The sequence below is a fragment of the Gorilla gorilla genome, chromosome X (genome assembly GCF_029281585.2).
Source record: "Gorilla gorilla gorilla isolate KB3781 chromosome X, NHGRI_mGorGor1-v2.1_pri, whole genome shotgun sequence".
In the NCBI taxonomy this organism is placed as follows: Eukaryota; Metazoa; Chordata; class Mammalia; order Primates; family Hominidae; genus Gorilla; species Gorilla gorilla.
The window spans coordinates 58,609,454-58,631,712 of record NC_073247.2 but is presented as its reverse complement, the minus strand read 5'-3'; the positions used below and the strand labels follow the sequence as shown (position 1 = coordinate 58,631,712).

At 42.4% G+C, this 22,259-nt stretch overlaps 1 pseudogene; it reads right to left on the bottom strand.

Annotated features, from left to right (window-relative positions):
• Positions 1-6,703: 6,703 nt before the first annotated feature.
• On the bottom strand, positions 6,704-9,262 carry LOC109024636 (ornithine aminotransferase, mitochondrial-like; annotated as a pseudogene).
• Between the last annotated feature and the right edge of the window lie 12,997 nt (positions 9,263-22,259).

The window sequence follows — 22,259 nt, the reverse complement described above, 5'->3', positions numbered from 1 at the left end:
TTTTTTCGAGACGGAGTCTCACTGTGTTGCCCAGGCGAGAGTACAGTGGCGTGATCTTGGCTCACTGCAACTTCTGCCTCCCGGGTTCAAGCAATTCTTTGCCTCAGGCTCCTGCATAGCTGGGATTACAGGTGCCCGCCACCATACCCAGCTAATTTTTATATTTTTTTTAGCAGAGACGGGGTTTCACCATCTTGGCCAGGCTGGTCTTGAACTCCTGACCTAGTGACCCACCCGCCTCGGCCTCCCAAAGTGCTGGGATTATAGGCGTGAGCCACCATACCTGGCCAACATAATCACTTTTTTTGTTGTAAGTTAACACTCACAGGTTCCAGGGGTTACTATGTTGCTATCTTTTGGAGGGGCGTTGTTCAGTCTACCACAGCCTGCCCTCTGGCCCCCAAGTATTCACATCTCTCCCACATGCAAAATACATGCGCCCCATCCCCAAATCCTCAAATGTCTCAAACCGTGCAACATTAGCTGAAGTCCAACATCTTATCCATATAAGATAGCTCAAAAGTACCAACTCTCATCTAAAACAGATAAGGGTGAGACTCTGGTTATGAAACATCCTGGGGCAAAATTCTCCTGCTGTGAATTTGTGACACTAGAAAACAAGTTATCTGTTCCAAAAATAAAGTGGCGAGACAGGTGTAGGATAATAGTTACAGATGCTTCCATTTCAAATGGGAGAAACTGGAAGAAAGGAGTCACCGCTTCCAACCATTTTGAAATCTAGCAGGACAAATTCCATTTGGTTTCAAGGATTCAGAATAATCCTCTGTAGCTTGAAGCTCTCCCCTCTGGTCCCATAGCCCTCCTCTCAGAATGTATGTCATAGTGATTCACACCCTTAGATCAGCAGGTCCTTTTTTATCTTTCCCATTTAATATCATCATAGTGGAAGAGCTCCTTGAGTCACGTGCCTAATCTCCTCAGTACTGGCAAACATAGCCACATTCTTGACTTTCTCTCTAGAGCATACCTTCCTGACAGTGCCTCTCCTAATTTTAGTGTCTTTTGCAATCTTGATAGGCTGAGAATTTCCCTGGATCCTTTTTGTTTAACAGTCCTTTCCTCAGTTTATCCTTTTCCTCTAACATTTTACTAGAACTTGAATTGGAGTCCAATATAAAAATGAAAAATTATGGGACTAACACTGGGGATAAAAAATGATGGAATCTCTAGGCAAGTTGCTGAGGGTTTATGAAGGATGAGCCTTGGGAAGGGAGTCTTATATATGATCTGATTGGTTGTGATTGAAAAGAAATTGTTTATCCGTTTATCTAAAAATCGACCATTAGTGTCAAGGGTGTGCTGAAGCAGGGCGAGTCTACTCCTCTCGTTTTGAAATAGGTTTTCTTAACATGTTGATCTGTTTTTCTTTATCTTTTAAACAATCAGTCTAAAAAATGGGGATTTTGTGTTTTAAGATAGTTTCCTAACTGCATTTATTAGGTTTTTGTTTTTGTTTTCTGAGATGGAGTCTTCCTCTGTCGCCCAGGCTGGAGTGCAGTGGTGCGATCCAGCCACCGTAGTAAGCAAGGTTGCTCACTGCAACCTCTACCTCGCAGGTTCAAGTGATTCTTGTGCTTCAGCCTCCTGAGTAGCTGGGATTACAGGTGCCCACCACCACGCCTGGCTAATTTTTATCTTTTTAGTAGAGACGGGGCTTCACCATGTTGGCCAAGCTGGTCTCGAACTCCTGACCTCAGGTGAGCCGCCTGCCTCAGCCTCCCAAGGTGCTGGAATTACAGGTGTGAGCCACCATGCCCGGCCTTTTGTTGTTGTTGTTGTTAAGACAGTTTCACTATTGTTGCCCAGGCTGAAGTGCAATGGTGTGGTCTCACCTCACTGCAACCTCTGCCTCCCAGGTTCAAGTGATTCTCCTGCCCCAACCTCCTGAGTAGCTGGGCTTACAGGCATGCACCACCACACGCAGCTAATTTTGTATTTTTAGTAGAGACAGGGTTTCGCCATGTTGGCCAGGCTGGTCTCAAACTCCCGACCTCAGGTGATCGTCCCACCTCGGCCTTCCAAAGTACTGGGATTACAGGCGTGAGCCACCGCACCAGGCCCATCTGATAGTTTTTCTATATAACTCTTTGTTCCTGGGAAGATGTGCCAGCCCAGACACTCCATATGAGTTTCAGGGTTTCTGGATTGATAGGTCATAGGATACAGAGCCTCTGGAGCTGAGCTGAGCCAATTCTTTCCAGTTCCTAGCCTATTAGCCCCCAGAGACGCTTACAGGATTTCTGCCTTACAGAGTGGAGGGAGTCTATGGGTGGGTGACATTGGTTGTAATTGCCTAGCTCAGAGGGCAGAGGAAGAGGTAGGAAAGAAATGCTCAGTTACTGGCCAGCTTTGATGAGTCTGCACTTCTTCTAGGAGATTTCCAAGCCCCCTATTCCTTAATGTTATCACGCCACTTTTGGCTGCCACTGGGCCAGCCCTGCCAAGTGTCTGCTCTATATGTTTACAGAACAGGTAATAAGCCATCCAGAAAACAAGCAGAAAAAAAGAATGCAACTTAGAAAGCTCCACCTGGGCTGATGCTCCATCTGTGGCCTCTGACCTTTTCCCATTCGAAGACATCTCATTCCCCAGTGGGGCCAAACCATCAAGGGTTTTGTTACTGGGAACTGTTCTGAACTCCCAAATAGCTGGGATTTCAGGCACCCACCACCAAACCCTAGTAGAGACGGGGTTTCACCCTGTTAATCAGGCTGGTCTCAAACTCCTGAGCTCGGGTGATTTGCCTGCCTCGGCCTCCCAAAATGCTGGGATTACAGGCATGAGCCATGGCGCCTGGCCCAGTCTTTCTATTCTCTACCTCTGGAACTTTTTTGTTTGTTTATTTGTTTTTTTAGACTGAGTCTTGCTCTGTTGCCCAGGTTGGAGTGCAGTGGCACGATCTCAGCTCACTGCAACCTCTGCCTCCCAGGTCCAAGTGATCCTCCTGCCTCATCACTGCTAGCAGCTAGGATTACAGGCATGTGCCACCATGCCCGGCTAATTTTTGTATTTTTGGTAGAGATGGAGTTTCTCCATGTTGGCCAGGCTGGTCTCAAACTTGTGACCTCAGGTGATCCGCCCACCTCGGCCTCCCAAACTGCTGGGATTACAGGCGTGAGCCACTACACCTGGCCTATCTTTGGAACTTCTATTGGATGAATGTTGAAACTTCTGGGATCTATTCTCCATTTTCTTTATTATTTTTCTTCCATACTTTCTATTTCATAATCCTTTTCTGCTATACGGTGAAGTAGTGCCATGCCTGAACACATTTTTTCATTGAGTTGTTCCAGTTTCTCTTACTGATATGCAAAAACTTTGTTGTATATTAGAGATAGTTACTGTTAGTTTATTGGGGATGCTTCACCAATTTCCCCAACATTTGCCTTTTTAGACAGTCGTTTATGGTGTCTTTTGAATTAGATGATACTTTAATTTTTACATCTTTATGTCAGATTCATTGTGTATAGCCTTGGAGTAATGTCAGGAAGTGCCTATGCCAACTCAAGATGTCTTACACTGTAATATTTTCCTAAATTGTCATCTAGTTCTTTATGATTTCAGGTTTTCACATTTAAGTCACTGAATTTTTAGAATTTATTATTTTATGTGCTTCAAAGTAAGGATTTAATCTTTAGTTTTTGAAATGGATAGACACTTATCAAGCAATCATTTATTATACAACCCATCATCTGTTGCCCACTGTTTGGAAATGCATGCTGAAGTTTGCATATAGATCAGTCTGTTTCTTGACTTTCTATTTTGCTTCACTAATAAATGTTTCCATGTGTTTTCATTCTTGACTGCTGCTGTAACAAATTTTCAATAGCTTAGACAACACTGGGCGCAGTGGCTCAGGCCTGTAATCACAGCACTTTGGGAGGCTGAGACAGGCAGATCACTTGAGGTCAGGAGTTCAAGACCAGCCTGGTCAACATGGCGAAACCTCCTATCTACTAAAAAATTAGCTGTGTGTGGTGGCGCATGCCTGTAATCCCAGCTACTCGGGAAGGTGAGACAGGAGAATCACTTGAACCCGGGAGAAGGAGGTTGCAGTGAGCCGAGATCACCCCACTGCACTCCAGCTTGGGCAACACAAGTCAGACTGCATCTCAAAATATATATATGTAGCTGAGACAATTTTTGGAAAAGAAGAATAAGGTGGGAGGAATGGCTCTACCATATTTCAATACTTCTTATGTAGCTACAGGAATCAAGACTGTGTAGTATTGGGAGAAGGATAGACACATAGATCACGGGAACAAAATAGAGAACCTAGAAATAGCCCCACACTGATTTTTTACCAAGAGACAAAAAGAAGGAAGGATCGTCTGCTTAACAAATGGTGCTGGAGCAGTTGCAGAGCCATAGGCTAAAAAAAAAAAAAAAGACCTAATTTTCATATTTTTATACAAAAAATAACTCAAGAGGATCATATATTTAAATCTAAAATATAAAACTAAAAAAGTCTTTTAGAAGAAAGCATAGGACAAACGTCTGAGATCTAGGGCATAGTGAAGGGTTCAAAAAGCATAATCCATAGGGAAAACAAATAAATCAGATTTCACCCAATTTAAAACTTGTGCTCTGCAAGAGACCCTATTAAAAGGATGAAAAAACAGGATCTTGACTAGGAGAAAATATTTGCAAACCACATATCCAAGAAAGGACTCACATCCAGAATATATAATGGATATGTATAGTACTCTCAAAACTCAATGGTATGCTGAGTGTGGTGGCTCGCGCTTGTAATCCCAGCACTTTGAAAGGTCGAGGTGGATGGAGGGCAAATCCCTTGAGGCCTGGAGTTTGAGACCAGTCTGGGCAACTGGCAAAAACCCACCTCTACTAAAAATACAAAAATTAGACAGGCATGATGATGCGTGCCCGTAATCCCAGCTACTCAGGAGGCTGAGACATGAGAATTGCTAGAACCTGGGAGGCGGAAATTGGAGTGAGCCAAGATCGTGCCACTGCACTCCAGCCTGGGTAACAGAGAGAGACTCTGTCTCAAGAATGATAATAATAATAATAATAATAATAATAAACCTCAATGGTAAAAAATACAAATAAATAATCCAATTAGAAAATCATGAAAAGATGTGAATATATATGTCACTGAAGAGGAAATAAGCAAATAAGCACATGAAAAGATGTTCAGCCCTCATTTCCTTCACTAGATGCAAGTTAAGGCCATGATGAGGTATCACTACACACTTATTACAATAGCTAAAATAAAAGACATAGTGACAACACCAAATGGTGACAAGGATGCAGAGAAACTGGACATCTTATTAAGTGCTGCTGGGAAGGTAAAATATTACAGCCACTCTGGAAAGCAGTTTGGTAGTTTCTTATAAAACTAAACATGCAATTGCCATACATTTCAACAATTACACTTCAGAGAAGTTAAAATGTATGCCCATCCAGAAACTTGTACATAATTGTTCATAGCAGCTTTACTTGTAATAGCCAAAAGCTGGAAATAATCAATATGTTCTACAATAAGCGAATGGTTGAACTGAGGTATATCCATACCATGGAATACTACTCAGTAATAAAAATGAACTATTGGCTAGGCACAGTGGCTTACCTTGTTATCCCAGCACTTTGGGAGGTTGCGGCGGGCACATCATGACGTCAAGAGTTCAAGACCAGCCTTGCCAATATGTTGAAACCCCGTCTCCATGACTAATACAAAAATTACCAGGGTGTGGTGGCACACACCTGTAGTCACAGCTACTCAGGAGGTTGAGGTAGGAAAATCACTTGAACCAGGGAGGCGGAGGTTGCAGTGAGCCGAGATCATGCCACTGCACTCCAGCCTGAGTGACAGAGTGAGACTCTGTCTCAACAACAACAGCAACAATGAACTATTGATACACAGATATTACTATCTTGGATGAATCTCCAGGGAATTACGCTGAGTGGAATAAGCCCTTAAAACGTGATATACTATAAGATTTCATTTGTACAGCATTCTAGAAAAGACAAAATTGTAGAAGTGGAAAACAGATTAGTGGTTGCCAGGGGTTAGGAATGGTGGATGGGAGGAGAGTGAGTATTACTAAAAATGAGTAGCACAAGGAATAGCATTGTGGTGATGGAAATGTTCTGTACCTTTTTTTTGTTTGTTTTCCAAAGGGATTCTCACTCTGTGACCTAGGCTTGAGTGCAGTGGCACGATCTCGGCTCACTGCAACATCTGCCTCTCGGGTTCGAGGGATTCTCCTGTCTCAGCCTCCCATGTAGCTAGGACTACAGGCACCCACCACCTCACCTAGCTAATTTTTGTATTTTTAGTAGAGGCGGGGTTTCTCTGTGTTGGCCAAGCTGGTCTCAAACTCCTGACCTCAAGTGATCTGCCCACCTCGCCCTCCCAAAATGCTGGGATTACACACGTGAACCACTGCACCTGGCCATGTTCTGCACATCAAAACACTTTCACTGAATATAGATGCCATTACATTCTCTTATTTATGTTACAAAGCAAAAGCCAGCTTCATAAACACTATTCTATTATGTATCAACTGAAAAAAAACATATTTCTGGTTTTCTTCAAAACCAGAAAAATGTTTTGAAGACACATGGGAGTGGAATGTGCCCGCATTAAGAGCAGAGCTTTTACAGGACCACCTGTCTCTAGTCGGCTCCCAGGGACCACTGAAAATGGCTGCTACCCTCAGAACAACAAGATGGTCTTGTTATTGATTTCACTGGGCTCTCTAATCTCATCCTCCTTGACCATCAGCAGAGGCAAAAACTGATGATGTCACCATGGATTGGCTTGGCCAGAAATCCATAATCTCAAAGTCGCAGACACACCTTCCAAGCATCACAATCTTTGTTGTCTTGAATAACAATAGCATTTAATAATTCTTTTCCTCCTGGGCAGAGTGGCTCACGCCTGTAACCCGAATATTTTGGGAGGCCGAGGCAGGTGCATCACCTGAGGTCAGGAGATCAATACCAGCTTGGCCAACATGGCAAACCCCATCTCTACTAAAAATACATAAATTAGCTGGGCATAGGGGCACATGCCTGTAATCCCAGCTACTCAGGAGGCTGAGGCAGGAGAATCCTTTTAACCCAGGAGGCAGAGGTTGCAGTGAGCCAAGATCGTGGCATTGCACTCCAGCCTGGGCAACCAGAGTGAACCTCTGACTCAAAAAAATAACTAAATGAATAAATAAAACAATCATTTTCCTCTTACGGCAGTTACAACATCAGAAGGTAGCTTCATGGGTTCATTTCTCAAAAGAATACCCATTTTTTTTCTGCATTTTCAGCAAGGTTTTCTTCTTCTAAAACCTCAAGGGCTGCAATGGCCACTCGGCACCCTAGTGGATTGCCACCATGTGTGGACCCATGTTTCCCTGGCTTAATGGTCAGCATTATGTCATTGTCCCACAGCACTGCAGACACAGAGTATCAGCCCCTAGAAAGGGCCTTTCCAAGGAGGACTATATCAGGTCTGACATTTTCATGATCAACAGCCAGCCATCTACCAGTTCTGGCCAATCCTATCCGGATTTCATCAGCAATGAACAGAACCAAGCTGGGAGCATGAGATGGGATGAGGATAAGTTAAAATACCAAAAAGCTTACTGTTCTTATGGAGAGTCAGCTGGTCTTTCTCTCTCTTTCTTCCTTCCTTTCTCTTTCTTTCTTTCTTTCTTTCTTTCTTTCTTTCTTTCTTTCTTTCTTTCTTTCTCTCTCTCTCTCTTTCTTTCTCTTTCTTTCTTTCTTTCTTTCTTTCTTTCTTTCTTTCTTTCTTTCTTTTTCTTTCTTTCTTTCTGTCTTTCTTACTTACTTTCTTTCTTTCTTTTTATTTGTCTATTTATTTGACAATCTTGCTCTGTCTCCCAAGCTGGAGTGCAGTGGTGTGATGTCAGCTCAATGCAACCTCTGCTTCCCGGGTTCAAATCATTGAGTGAGCCCAGGAGGTCAAGACCAGCCTGGGAAAAATAGCAAAAGGCAGGGTGATGCATGCCTGTAGTCCCGAAGCTGAGGCGGGAGTATCGCTTGAGCCCAAGAGGTCAAGACCAACTTGGTCAACATAGCAAAACCGTCTCTACTAAAAAAACAAAAATAAAAATATTAGTGGGGGCTGGGTGGTGCACGCCTGTACTGTAGTCCCAAGATTGAGGCAGGAGGATTGGCCAATGTGATGGGATTACAGGCGTGAACCACCGCTCCTGGCTGATTGCTGCATCTTGAAACGCCCCATATTCTCTCTAAGTGTTGATGGGCTCTTGTAGTCTCAGAAATTCTAGCTCACTTCCTTCTAATGATTTACAAATCACCCAGTAATAGCCTCTAAATCCGTTCACAGTAGCCATGCTCATTTCTCTTCAACAGAACAGAACCCCCCAACCCTCTGCCTGATCAGATCCATCACCGGAGAGACCATGTTATCTCTGGGACTCATTTCCCTTCCTTTATTTATTGAGTGAGGGTGTCAGAATGCCCTCACTCAATACAATTACATAGTCATGTCCCTGCCTCCCCAACAAGGGTCTGTACATCTTTCAGGGTAAGCCTAGCTCCAGGGAAACTACTAACAAGAGTAGCCAACCCCCTCCCAAAGACTCAAGGCTGCTTTGCCCATAGGAAACCTGTTATCCCCTATCAATACTTCTCCCAGAGATCCCTGGTTCCCTGTTTTCATCTGATTTCTCCCCATATCCTTACTCAGGGACGGATAAGCCCCGGATGGAGAAATGCAGCACCTGATTCCAGGTGACTGAGTGTGGCCGGACTTCACTGATTTCTCCCTCCACAAGACCAAAGGTCCTGCGGCTGGAAAGTCTCAATCTGTTTCTCTTGCAGGTCAGACTACTCCCGGTGCCATGAACGGAGACAACGACTGTGCAAAGAGAGCTAGGGATGATGCTCAAATACCAGAGAAGATACAAAAGCTGAGGTGAGGAGAAACTCCGTCTCTACTAAAATACAAAAATTAGCTAGGTGGGGTGGTGGGTGCCTGTAGTCCTAGCTACATGGGAGGCTGAGACAGGAGAATCACTTGAACCTGGGAGGCAGCGGTTCCAGTGAGCCGAGATCGTGCCACTTCACTCCACCCTAGATGACAGACTGAGAATTCCTCTTGGGAAAAAAAAAAGGTACAGAACCTTTCCATCACCACAATACTATCCCTCGTGCTACTCATTTTTAGTAATACTCACTCTCCTCCCATCCACCATCCCTAACCCCTGGCAACCACTAATCTGTTTTTCATTTCCACAATTTTGTCTTTTCTACAATGCTGTACAAATGAAATCTTATAGTATATAACATTTTAAGGGCTTATTTCACTCAGCATAATTCCCTGGAGATTTACCCAAGATATTAATATTTGTGGATCAATAGTTCATTGTTGCTGTTGTTGTTGTTGTGACAGCGTCTCACTCTGTCACCCAGGCTGGAGTGCGGTGGCAGATCTCGGCTCACTGCAACTTCTGCCTCCCGGGTTCAAGTGATTTTCCTACCTCAGCCTCCCGAGTAGCTGTGACTACAGGCACGCATCGCCACTCCCAGGTAATTTTTGTATTAGTCATAGAGACGGGGTTTCAACATATTGGCAAGGCTGGTCTCGAACTCCTGACGTTGTGATCCGCCCTCCTTGACCTCCCAAAGTGGTGGGATTACATGCATGAGCCACTGGGCCCAGTCAATAGTTCATTTTTATTACTGAGTAGTATTCCATGGTATGGATGTACCTCAGTTTGACCATTCACTTATTGTAGGACATATTGATTATTTCCAGCTTTTGGCTATTACAAGTAAAGCTGCTATGAACAATTATGTACAAGTTTCTGGATGGGCATACATTTTGATTCCTCTGAAGTGTAATTGTTGAATTGTATGGTAATTGCATGTTTAGCTTTATAAGAAACTACCAAACTGCTTTCCAGAGTGGCTGTAAGATTTTACCTTCCCAGCAGCACTTAATAAGGTGTCCAGTTTCTCTGCATCCTTGTCACCATTTGGTGTTGTCACTATGTCTTTTATTTTAGCTATTGTAATAAGTGTATAGTGATACCTCATCGTGGTCTTAATTTGCATCTAGTGAAGCAAATTAGTGTCGAACATCTTTTCATGTGCTTATTTGCTCTTCAGTGAAATGTATGTTCATATCTTTTCATGATTTTCTAATTGGATTATTTGTTTGTATTTTTTACCATTGAGGTTTTTTAAATTTTTTTTTTGAGACAGAGTCTTGCTCTGTTACCCAGGCTGGAGTGCAGTGGCACGATCTTGGCTCACTCCAACATCTGCCTCCCAGGTTCAAGCAATTCTCATGCCTCAGCCTCCTGAGTAGCCGGGATTACGGGCACGCATCATCATGCCTGTCTAATTTTTGTATTTTTAGTAGAGATGGGTTTTTGCCACATTTCCCAGGCTGTTCTTGAACTCCTGGCCTCAAGGGATCTGCCCTCCGTCCACCTCGACCTTTCAAAGTGCTGCGGTTACAAGCATGAGCCACCACGCTCAGCCTACCATTGAGTTTTGAGAGTACTATACATATCCATCATATATACTGGATGTGAGTCCTTTCTTGGATATGTGGTTTGCAAATATTTTCTCCTAGTCAAGATCCTGTTTTTTCATCCTTTTACAGGGTTTCTTGCAGAGCACAAGTTTTAAATTGGGTGAAATCTAATTTATTTGTTTTCCTTATTGATTATGCTTTTTGAACCGTTCACTATGCCCTAGATCCCAGATGTTTCTCCTATGCTTTCTTGTAAAAGCTTTTTCTTAGTTTTATATTTTAGATTTAAATCTATTATCCACTTGAGTTGTTTTTTTGTATAAAGGTATGAAGATTAGGTCATGTTTTTATTGGCCTATGGCTCTGCAACTGCTCCAGCACCATTTGTTAAACAGACGATCCTTCCTTCTTTTTGTCTCTTGGTAAAAAATCAGTGTGGGGCTATTTCTAGGTTCTCTATTTTGTTCCAGTGATCTGTGTGTTTATTCTTCTCCCAGTACTACACAGTCTTGATTCCTGTAGCTATATAAGAAGTATTGAAATATGGTAGAGCCATTCCTCCCACCTTATTCTTCTATTCCAAAAATTGTCTTAGCTACATATGTATATTTTGAGATGCAGTCTGACTTGTGTTGCCCAGGCTGGAGTGCAGTGGGGTGATCTCGGCTCACTGCAACCTCCTTCTCCCGGGTTCAAGTGATTCTCCTGTCTCAGCCTCCTGAATAGCTGGGATTTCAGCTGTGTGCCACCACACCTGGCTAATTTTTGTATTTTAAGTAGAGATGGGGTTTCGTCATGTTGGCCAGGCTGGTCTCAACTCCTGTCCTCAAGTGATCTGCCTGTCTCAGCCTCTGAAAGTGCTGGGATTACAGGAGTGAGCAACCACACCCAGTGTTGTCTAAGCTATTGAAAATTTGTTACAGCAGCAATCAAAAATGAATAGACACAGAAACATTTATTAGTGAAACAAAATAGAAAGTCAAGAAACAGACTAATCTATATGTAAACTTCAGCATGCATTTCCAAACAGTGGGCAACAGATGAGTTGTATAATAAATGATTGCTTGATAAGTGTGTATCCATTTCAAAAAATAAAGATTAAATCCTTACTTTAAACCACTTAAAATAATAAATTCTAAAAATTCAGTGACTTAAATGTGAAAATGTGAAGTCATAAAGAACTAGATGACAATTTAGGAAAATATTACAGTGTAAGACATCTTGAGTTGGCATAGGCACTTCCTGACTTTACACCAAGGCTATGAACAATGAATCTGACACAGTTAAAGATGTAGAAATTAAAGTATCATCTAAGTCAAAAGACACCATAAACAGCTGTTTAAAAAGGCAAATGTTGGGGAAAATGGTGAAGCATCCGCAATAAGTTAACAGTAACCATCTCTAATATACAACAAAGCTTTTGCATATCAGTAAAAGAAACTGGAACAACCCATTGAAAAAATGTATTCAGGCATGGCACTACTTCACCATATAGCAGAAAAGGATTACAAAATAGAAAGTATGAAATGAAAATAATAAAGGAAATGGAGAATAGATCCCAGAAGTTTCAACATTCATCCAATAGAAGTTCCAAAGATAGGCCAGGCGCAGTGGCTCACGCCTGTAATCCCAGCACTTTGGGAGGCCGAGGTGGGCAGATCACCTGAGGTCACGAGTCTGAGACCAGCCAGGCCAATGTGGTGAAACCCCGTCTCTACTAAAAATACAAAAATTAGCCGGGCAGGATTGTGCATGTCTGTAATCCTAGCTACTAGTGGTGCTGAGGCAGGAGGATCACTAGGACCTGGGAGGCGGAGGTTGCAGTGAGCCGAGATCGTACCACTGCACTCCAACCTGGGCAACAGAGCGAGACTCCATCTCAAAAAAAAAAAATAAATAAATTAATTAATTAAAAAAGGAAGTTCCAGAGGTAGAGAATAGAAAGAATGGGCCTGGTGCCATGGCTCATGCCTTTAATCCCAGCACTTTGGGAGGCCAAGGCAGGCAGATCACCTGAGGTGAGGAGTTTGAGACCAGCCTGGCCAACATGGTGAAACCCCATCTCTACTAAAAATACAAAAATTAGCCCAGTGTGGTGGTGCACGCCTGTAACCCCAGCTACTCAGGAGGCTGGGGCAGGAGAATCACTTGAACCTGGGAGGCAGAGGTTGCAGTGAGGTGAGATCACACTATTCTACTTCACCCTGGGCAACAATAGTGAAACTGGCTTTAAAAAAATGGCTGGGCACTGTGGCTCACACCTGTAATCCCAGCAGTTTGAGAGGCTGAGGCGGGCAGCTCACATGAGGTCAGGAGTTCAAGACCAGCCTGGCCAACATGGTAAAACCCCGTCTCTACTAAAAATACAAAAATTGGCCTGGCAAAGTGTCACATGCCTGTGGTCCCAGCTACTCAAGGGGCTGAGACAGTAGAATTGATTGGACTTAGGAGGCAGAGCTGCAGTGAGCCAAGATCGAGTCACTGCACGCCAGCCTGGGCGAAAGAGCAGGACTCTGTCTCAAATAAATAAATAAAAAGAAAACCTATTGGATAGATTGGATATGAAGACATTAACTGCTCAAATAAATAATTCAGTGGAATAGGTTGGGTATTAAAACTGATATAGTTGAAAAAGCAATTACTGAGCTGAGGAAATGAGCGTATAGAATTCATAAAAGTAATTGGTAATGGATAGAGATAAAGTAAATGAAAAAAAGTTAATTAATAGGGAGGATAGAAGAATAAAAGTCAAAACACATCTAATAGTAGCCTTATAAGAAGAGAATATAGTCATTAAAAAGGAGAGTGTACTTAAAAAAGTAATGAGTGAGAATTTCTCAGATTAAGATGAATGTCTTAAGATTTAAAGGGATCATCATACACACACACATACACACAAACGGGAACAGTGAAATGAAAAATTGTGAAAGACAAAGAAAAAACATTTTTAAAATGATCAGAGAGAAATAGCGGGTTACATGAAAAGGAAAAATATTTAAACCTTCATTGGATCTCTCAAACACCACACTGGAGGCAAGGATACAATGGTGTAATAACTCCAAAGTGTTGAACGAAAGGAATTTTTTTTCTTTTTTTTTGAGACACAGTCTCGCTTTGTTACTCAGGCTGGAGTGCAGTGGCATGATCTCAGCTCACTGCAACTTCTGCCACCCAGTTTCAAGCGATTCTCCTCCTCAGCCACCTGAGTAGCTGGGGCTTCAGGCACACAGTACCACACCCGGCTAATTTTTGTACTTCTAGTAGAGATGGGGTTTTGCCATGTTTGCCAGGCAGATCTGGAACTCCTGACCTGAAGTGATCTGCCTGCTTTGGCCTCCCAATGTGCTAGGATTGTAAGGGTAAGCCACTGCGCCCAGCAAAAGAAAGGATTTTTTTATATCAGGTGGAGTAAGGAAATGTCAGGCATATAACACTTCAGGAGACTGAAGACACAGGGAAATGTTAAAGCAAACAAGTATTTATTGCACTTATTAGAGACTGTAAGGAAGGGCCAGCTGCAGTGGCTCATGCCTGTAATCCCAGGACTTTGGGAGCCAGAGGCAAGAGGATTGGTTGAGCCCAGGAGTTCAAGACCAGCCTGGGCAACATGGCGAAACCCCGTCTCTACAAAAAATACAAAAATTTAGACGGGCATATCAAGTTCCTGGGTCTGCAGAAAATGAAAAAAAAGATAGCTGGATTTGGTGGTGCGCATCTGTAGTTCCAGCTACTCGGGAGGCTGGGGCAGGAAGATTACTTGGGCCCTGGAGTTTGAGGCTGCAGTGAGCTAGGATTGGGTCACTGCACTCCAGCCTGAGTTACAGAGTGAGACTTTGTCTCTGAAAAAAAAAAAAAAAGATCGTAAGGACGATTTTACTCAGAGCGGGGACTTCTGTGATAGATATAGGGACCACTGCAATGGGGTCTTGCAGTGGGAGAGTGATATTGGGATCGACTTCAACTCCACCAAGGACAAGTGGGGATTTGTAGTCAGGGAGTAGGAGCCGGGGGTCAGAAGATGGGAAATTACTTAGAGGAAAACTCAGGTGCAGGGGGATTCTGGATAAACTGACTTGACAGGATTTTTGCTGAAACAGGCTAAATGGGCAGAGTTCCTGGATGAAAGACAGAGCCCGAGGTTGGGACCTAGTCAGAAACAGGACTCAGAGGAGCCCGACTCAAGTTTGGTCAAAGGAGAGTGACTCTGTCTGAAAGCATAAGCAAGAAAGTCAACAGCAGTAAAATGAATGGATCACAAAGGAGAATTTTTGTGCATTGCTAAGCAGGACTCTGCTTTAACCATTGTGAAAGCTGATTATGTGACTTGAGTCATTCTTTTTTTCTTTTTTTTTTTTTCCCTGTGTCACCTAGGCTGGAGTGCAGTGCATGATCTCAGCTCACTGAAACCTCAGCTTCCTGGGTTGAAACTATTCTCCTGCCTCAGCCTCCCGAGTAGGTGGGACTACAGCCATGTGCCACCACACCCGACTAATTTTGTATTTTTACTAGAGTAAGGGTTTTGCTATGTTGACCAGGCTGGTCTCGAACTCCTGACCTCAAGCCAACTGTCCGCTTTGGCCTCCCAAAGTGCTGGGATTACAGGTGTGCTCCACCACAACCCACCCAAATTGAGTCATTTTCGACATCCACAACTATGTCAGAGTTGAGTGGCCAGGAGAAAAAGCACTCAGGGCACATTGCACCTGCCCCAATAATTGAATTTTCCACAAGGCTGGTGGCTGAAATGGCCTGCTGCCACCCTAAGACCACTTTTACCTAGTAACTGCTGAAACAACCTGCAATGACTCTAAGGCTTATTTTACCTATTGTCTGCACTCACCAGTCAGAGCTTCCAGCTCCTGAAAGCTTCTCTGGTGCCAATGGACTTGCTTTGAAAAATATAGGTAACATTTCTGTTTCTAATAAAACTCTCAACTTTCTCCTTGTTCTTTGGACAAATCAAAGACCAGCCAGTTTGGGTGTATGCCTCAGATTACAATTCTATGATTCTCAAATAAAATGTTTAGAGATTCGTGGCCAGGCGTGGTGGCTCGCACCTGTAATCCCAGCCGTTTGGGAGGCTAAGGCCGGCGGATCGCTTCAGCCCAGGGGTTCGTGACCAGCCTGGAAAATGTGGTGAAACCCTGTCTCTACAAAAAATACAAAAAGTTAGCTGGATGTGGTGGTGCATGCCTGTAATCCCAGCTATTCCAGAGGCTGAGTCGGGGAGGTAGAGGTTGCAGTGAGGTGAGATTGTGCCACTGCACTCCGGGGTAGGTGACAGAGCAATACCCTGTCTTAAAACAAAAACAAACATAATATAACATCCTTAATATTGTAGTTAAAAAAGCGACTCGTCTCCATAGTCTTTGACTTTGATATTTGTGGTGTCAGAAATGGGGTCTGAAGCTGACTCACCTTGGAGACATCAATGACCTCTGGAACTATGGTGTGAGGTCTGCACACTTGGCCCCCTTGAGCCTTTTGTTTTTCTGGTTGCCAGTTTTCCCCCTGGTGAGTCTGTCTTGGATCAAACTGCCATTTGCTGGGGAGTTGAGTTCAGTTTTATTTGGGAATTTGTTAGGAAGGGTCTTTCTCTGTCTCCTGGTTATGAAACCTCCTCTTTTCTTTTCTTTTCCTTTCTTTTCTTGTCTTGTCTTTTTTCTCTTGTCTTTTTTCTTCTTTTTTTTGAGACAGTGTTTCGCTCTGTCACCCAGGCTGCAGTGCAGTGGTGTGACCTGGGCTCACTGCAACCTTCACCTCCCAGGCTCAACTGATTCTCATGCATCGTCCTCCCAAGTAACTGGGATTACAGGTGTGCGCCACTACGCCTGGATAATTTTTGTAGTTTTTAGTAGACATGGGGTTTCATCCTGTTAGCCAGGCTGGTCTTGAAGTCCTGAGCTCAAGTGATCTGCCCACCTCGGCCTCCCAAAGTGCTGGGATTACAGGTGTGAGCCACTGCGCCCGGCCAACTGGCTTTGTTTAATATGTCAGTTTTCATATGTAATCTAGGTATAATTGTTAAAATGAATAAATGAGGTAAATGTGAGATACATGTTTATAAGTGAACTTTTCATGTAATTTGAAATATTTTTTTCTCTTGCTCTTACCATATGAAGATGAAATATTAAAGTTATGTTATGTTAGATTACGTAATAGGTACTCACTAAATGCTGGGATCATTTCCAACTAAGAAAACACAGGATACAAATCGCTGAACATAAATACAAGTTTGTTCTTGACCCTTACATTTTATAAAAGACAAAAAGTATTCGAATCTGTTAATAAAATGCCCTGTTCCACACTGAGAATTGTTCTATAAAAATATTTTTAAAGATTATAAAATATATATTCATGAGATGTTAATATATAACAATTCCAAACTTCTTCCTAGGTTTTTACCAAAAATTAAGGTTACTAAAAATTAAAAGTTCTTAGTATATGTAATTCTATATACAAAATGTACAAAAAATAATTTTTATATGACAAAATTTTGTGTGGTCTGAGTGACAATACATTTTTATCCTAAAATAAAATGATTGGTTGTTTTAATATAAAAAATAGTCTATGGCCATACCACCCAGAATGTGCCAAATCTTGTCTAATCTCAGAAGTTAAACAGGAGTTAAACAGGGTTGGGCTTGGTTAGTACTTGGAATGGAATCCAATATAAAAATAAAAATTTATACAGCTAAGACTAGGAGTAAAAAAATGATGGAGTGTCTAGGCAAGCTGCTGAGGGTTTATGAAGGATGAACCTTGGGGAGGGAGTCTTATATATCATCAGATAGGTTGGGATTGAAAAGAAATTGTTTATCAGTTTTTCTAAAAATTGAACATTAGTGTCAAGGGTGCACTGAAGCAGAGCGAGTCTGCTTCTCTAAGTGTGAAATAGGTTTTCTTAATATGTTGATCTGTTTTTCTTTACCTTTTAAATAATCAGTCTATAAAAATGGAGATTTTGCATTTTAAGAAAGTTTCTTAACTGTATTTATTAAGTTTTTGTTTTTGTTTTTGTTTTCTGAGATGGAGTCTCGCTCTGTCGCCCAGGCTGGAGTGCAGTGGTGCGATCCAGCCAGTGCAGTGAGCAAGGTTGCTCGATGCAACCTCCACCTCCCGGGTTCAAGTGATTCTCCTGTCTCAGCCTCCCCAGTAGCTGGGATTACAGGGACCCACCACCACGCCCTGCTAATTTTTGTCTTTTTAGTAGAGACAGGGTTTCACCATGTTGGTCAGGCTGGTCTTGAACTCCTGACCTCAAGTGATCTGCCGTCCTTGGCATCCCAAAGTGCTGGGATTACAGGCATGAGCCACTGCACCCAGCTATAATTAGCAATAGTATAATAAATTTAGTTTGTACAATGGTTTTGAACCAAGATCCCAAGCCTAGGGGCCACCAGCCAAACAAATCAAAAGACTATGGGGGAAGTGAATGAGACCTCTTGTAGTCTTTGAGTAGCATTTTAGGACTAGGTTGTATTGGGGGAACCCACCCCCAATAGTTCTTTGTGTGTCCTTTTCTATTTTCCCTAAGTGTCGGTCAGTCTGAGAAATAAAGGGAAAGAGTATAAAAGAGAGAAATTTTAAAGCTGGGTGTCTGGGGGAGACATCACATGTCAGCAGGTTCTGTGATGCCCCCGCAAGCCACAAAACCAGCAAGTTTTTATTAGTGATTTTCAAAAGGGGAGGGAGTGTACAAATAGGGTGTGGTTCACAGAGATCACATGCTTCACAAGTTAATAAAATACTACAAGGCAAATGGAGGCAGGGTGAGATCACAGGACTGGGGTGAAATTAAAATTGCTAATGAAGTTTCGGGCACACATTGTCATTGGTAACATCTTATCAGCAGACAGGGTTTAAGAGCAGACAACCGGTCTGACCAAAATTTATTAGGTGGGAATTTCCTCTTCCTAATAGGCCTGGGAGCACTGTGGGAGACCAGGGCTTATTTCATTTCTTATCTACAACTGTAAAAGACAGATGTTCCCAGAGCAGCCATTTCAGAGACCTGCCCCTAGGAACGCATTCTCTTTCTCAGGGCTGTTCCTTGCTGAGAAAAAGAATTCAGCGATATTTCTCCTATTTGCTTTTGAAAGAAGAGAAATATGGCTCTGTTCCACCCGACTCTCAGGCAGCCAGACCTAATGGTTATCTCCCTTGTTCACTGAACATCGCTGTTATCCTGTTCTTTTTTCAAGGTGCCCAGATTTCATATTGTTTAAACAATGTGCAATCATCACAGGGTCCTGAGGTGACATACAACCTCAGCTTACGAAGATGATGGGATTAAGAGATGAAAGTAAAGACAGGCATAGGAAATCACAAAAGTATTGATTGGGGAAGTGATGAATGTCCATGAAATCTTCACAATTTAAGTTCAGAGATTGCAGTAAAGGCAGGCATAAGAAATTATAAAAGTATTAATTTGGGAAACTAATAAATGTCCATGAAATCTTCACAATTTATGTTCTTCTGCCATGGCTTCAGCCAGTCCCTCCGTTCGGGGTCCCTGACTTCCCGCAACTGGGTTGAATTAAAGTAGAGTGCCGACTCTATAAAAGGGACCACTAGGTGAAGGAAAGCATTTGGGGGTCAGGTTCTGTCAAGTGAAAAATGTAGACACTAAGCGGGTAAGAGTCTCATTATAATATGAAGACATTCTGACATCTTGGGAAAAGCTGTTTACAGTGTGGAAACATGAACTTCTCATCCTAATTTGTTGTTCGAATGTCTCTGGTTATGGCATGGGACAGTTTGGTGAACCTTTTGTGTGGTCCATACATCGGTCATGAGACTTGTTCTTTAAAATTTATGCAGTTTCACCTTACAGGATTTGTAAATCAAAAATAAAATCCTAAGCCCCCTGCCCCCAACCATCTGAATGAACGTCCTCCTCAGCCAGGGCTCTTTTAAAATTTAACCTTAGAGACGGTTTCAGGCCATGACAGGAAGTGGGGGTCAGGCATGCCTCATTATACCTCTCTGGCATCAACATTAACACAGACTTGAAGTCTGATAAGAAACATGTTACGGCCGGGCGCGGTGGCTCACAACTGTAATCCTAGCACTTTGGGAGTCTGAGGCAGGTGGATCACCTGAGGTCAGGAGTTTGAGACCAGCCTGACCAATATGGTGACACCCCATCCCTACTGAAAATACAAAAATTAGCCAGGCATGGTGGCAGGCGCTTGTAATTCCAGCTACTTAGGAGGCTGAGACAGGAGAATCACTTGAACCCAGGAGGCAGAGGTTGCAGTGAGCTGAGGTGGCACCACAGCACTCTGGCCTGGGCAACAAAGTGAGACTCCATGTGAAGAAGAAAAAAAAAAAGAAACATGTTACAACCTATTCTTTCTGTAGTCTAGTACCTGAAGGCTTCCTCTGGAAATAACAACTTGGGTCTCTACCATCCTTTTTCTTAACCCTGGCATTCCTTTCTGTTGATCCTAGGGTTTTGTTTTCTTTTTGTTTTGAGACAGAGTCTCTCTTTGTCAACCAGGCTGGAGTGCAATGGTGTGATCTCGGCTCACTGTGATCTCCATCTCCCGGGTTCAAGCAATTCTCCTGCCTCGGAGTAGCTGGGACCACAGGTGCAGGCCATGGCACACAGATAATTTTTTGTCCTTTTAATAGAGATGGGGTTTTACCATGTTGCTCAGGCTGGTCTTGAGCTCCTGGCCTCAAGTTATCCACCTGCCTCGGCCTCACAAAGTGCTGGGATTCCAGATGTGAGCTGACATGCCCAGCCTATTAATTAGGTTTCTGATTGCTTAGGAAAACTGAGCTTTGGAAGGGTTATGTTTTTAAGTAACTTCCTTTATTGCTGTTGAAGTCTGTTGACTATCACTCTGGTTAAATGAGTGACTATTTTCTTTTTTCCCTTTTTCTTTTCTTTTTTTTTAGAATTTATTTTTGGCCTGTGACACAGCCCTCAGGAGGTCCTGAGAACATGCGCCCCTAAATGAGTGACTATTATTTCACAGTGACCCGTGATCCTGTTTTGAGCAAATGTTTTGAGCTTTTTAAACTCTTTGACAAACTTCCCCAATATCCAATTATGTTTCATCTGTTGCTGTTGAACAAACTAATCAAATTCTAATTTAAGTATTTTTTTTTTTGAGACAGAGTCTCGCTCTGTCACCCTGGCTGGAGTGCAGTGGCATGAGCTCCACTCACTGTAAGCTCTGCCTCCCGGGTTCACACCATTCTCCTGCCTCAGCCTCCCGAGTAGCTGGGACTACAGGTGCCCGCCACCATGCCTGGCTAATTTTTTTTTTGTATTTTTAGTAGAAATGGGTTTTCACCATGTTGGCCAGGATGGTCTCGATCTCCTGAACTCGTGATCCGCCTGCCTCGGCCTCCCAAAGTGCTGGGATTACAGGTGTGAGCCACTATGTCCGGCCTTTAAATCTTTTTAACCTGAAATTGACTTTGAGCTTTACCAGTGAGGCCCCTGTAGAACCTCAAAGAATGTCTCTCATTAGGCTTATTTGATATGTTAGATTATATGAAAAGCAATGTCAAATAATAAAATAATACTAATTGCTGTTTACATTTATATAGATATGACATTGATGTTAATATTATATGTTTACACTTACATAGATATGTTATTGATGTTAATGTTTATAGATCTGAAGATCATACAAAATTTACAGTGGTCTGATGGTCCTGGTGTGATGCTATCAGTCATGATTCTGGTTGTTATCTTAAAATGCTCTATATAATAGAAATAGCTGAACTTTCTTGTCAGATATTGAACTTTCATCAGATTTTAATCATCACTATTCTAAGTTTTTTCACCTGCAGTGCTGATTCTTCTCTAAAGGCATCTAGAATCAGATTCATAAAAAAGATTCTAACAAGTACTGTTGAATATAGATTTCTAATAACTTTCAGATTAATGAACTGAATATTTTTTTTTTCAAAACTCTAACAGAAACTGATGGGTTCATGCAACTGATCATCAAGATCAAGCAGAACAAAAATTAATTACATGAGGCTAAATAACTGATAAAGTTAATGTATTTTTGACCTTTATTTAAAACTTTATTTGTTCTTGGGCTGGGTGCGGTGGCTCACACCTGTAACCCCAGCAATTTGGGAGGCCAAGACAGGAGGATCCCTTGAGTGCAGGAGTTCAAAACCAACCTGGGAAACATAGGAGACCTGGATTCTTAAAAAAAATTAAGAAAATAAAAACTTTGTTTTTTACCTAAATGTTTTGTTTTCCACATATAAGAAAATTTTCTGGTGGGGTGTGGTGGCTCACTTTGGAAGGCCAAGGTAGGAAGATCGCTTGAGCCCAGGAGTTCAAGACCAGTCTGGGCAACATGGCAAAACCCTGTCTCTACAAAAAAATGCAAAAAAATTAGCTGGGCATGGTGGCATGGTGGTCCCAGCTATTTGGGAGGCCGAGGTGGGAGGAACACTTGATCCAAAAGGCAGAGGTTGCAGGGAGCTGTGTTTGCACCACTGCACTCAGCCTGTGCAACAGAGTGCAACCCTTTCTCAAAAAAATGAAGAAAAAAAAGAGAAAATGTTCTCTTTTAAATTATTTATAGTTTATAACAATTTTGTAAAGTATACTTTTGTAAACTAAGATGGAAATGTTTGCTTTTTCTTTCTACTTGATTCTTCCAGAATTTGAAAACTATTTGGAAATATTCTTATGCCAATATGGTTATTTACACAGGTCCAGTAAAAACCTGCTCTTGGTGCCTCATTCAACTCCAAC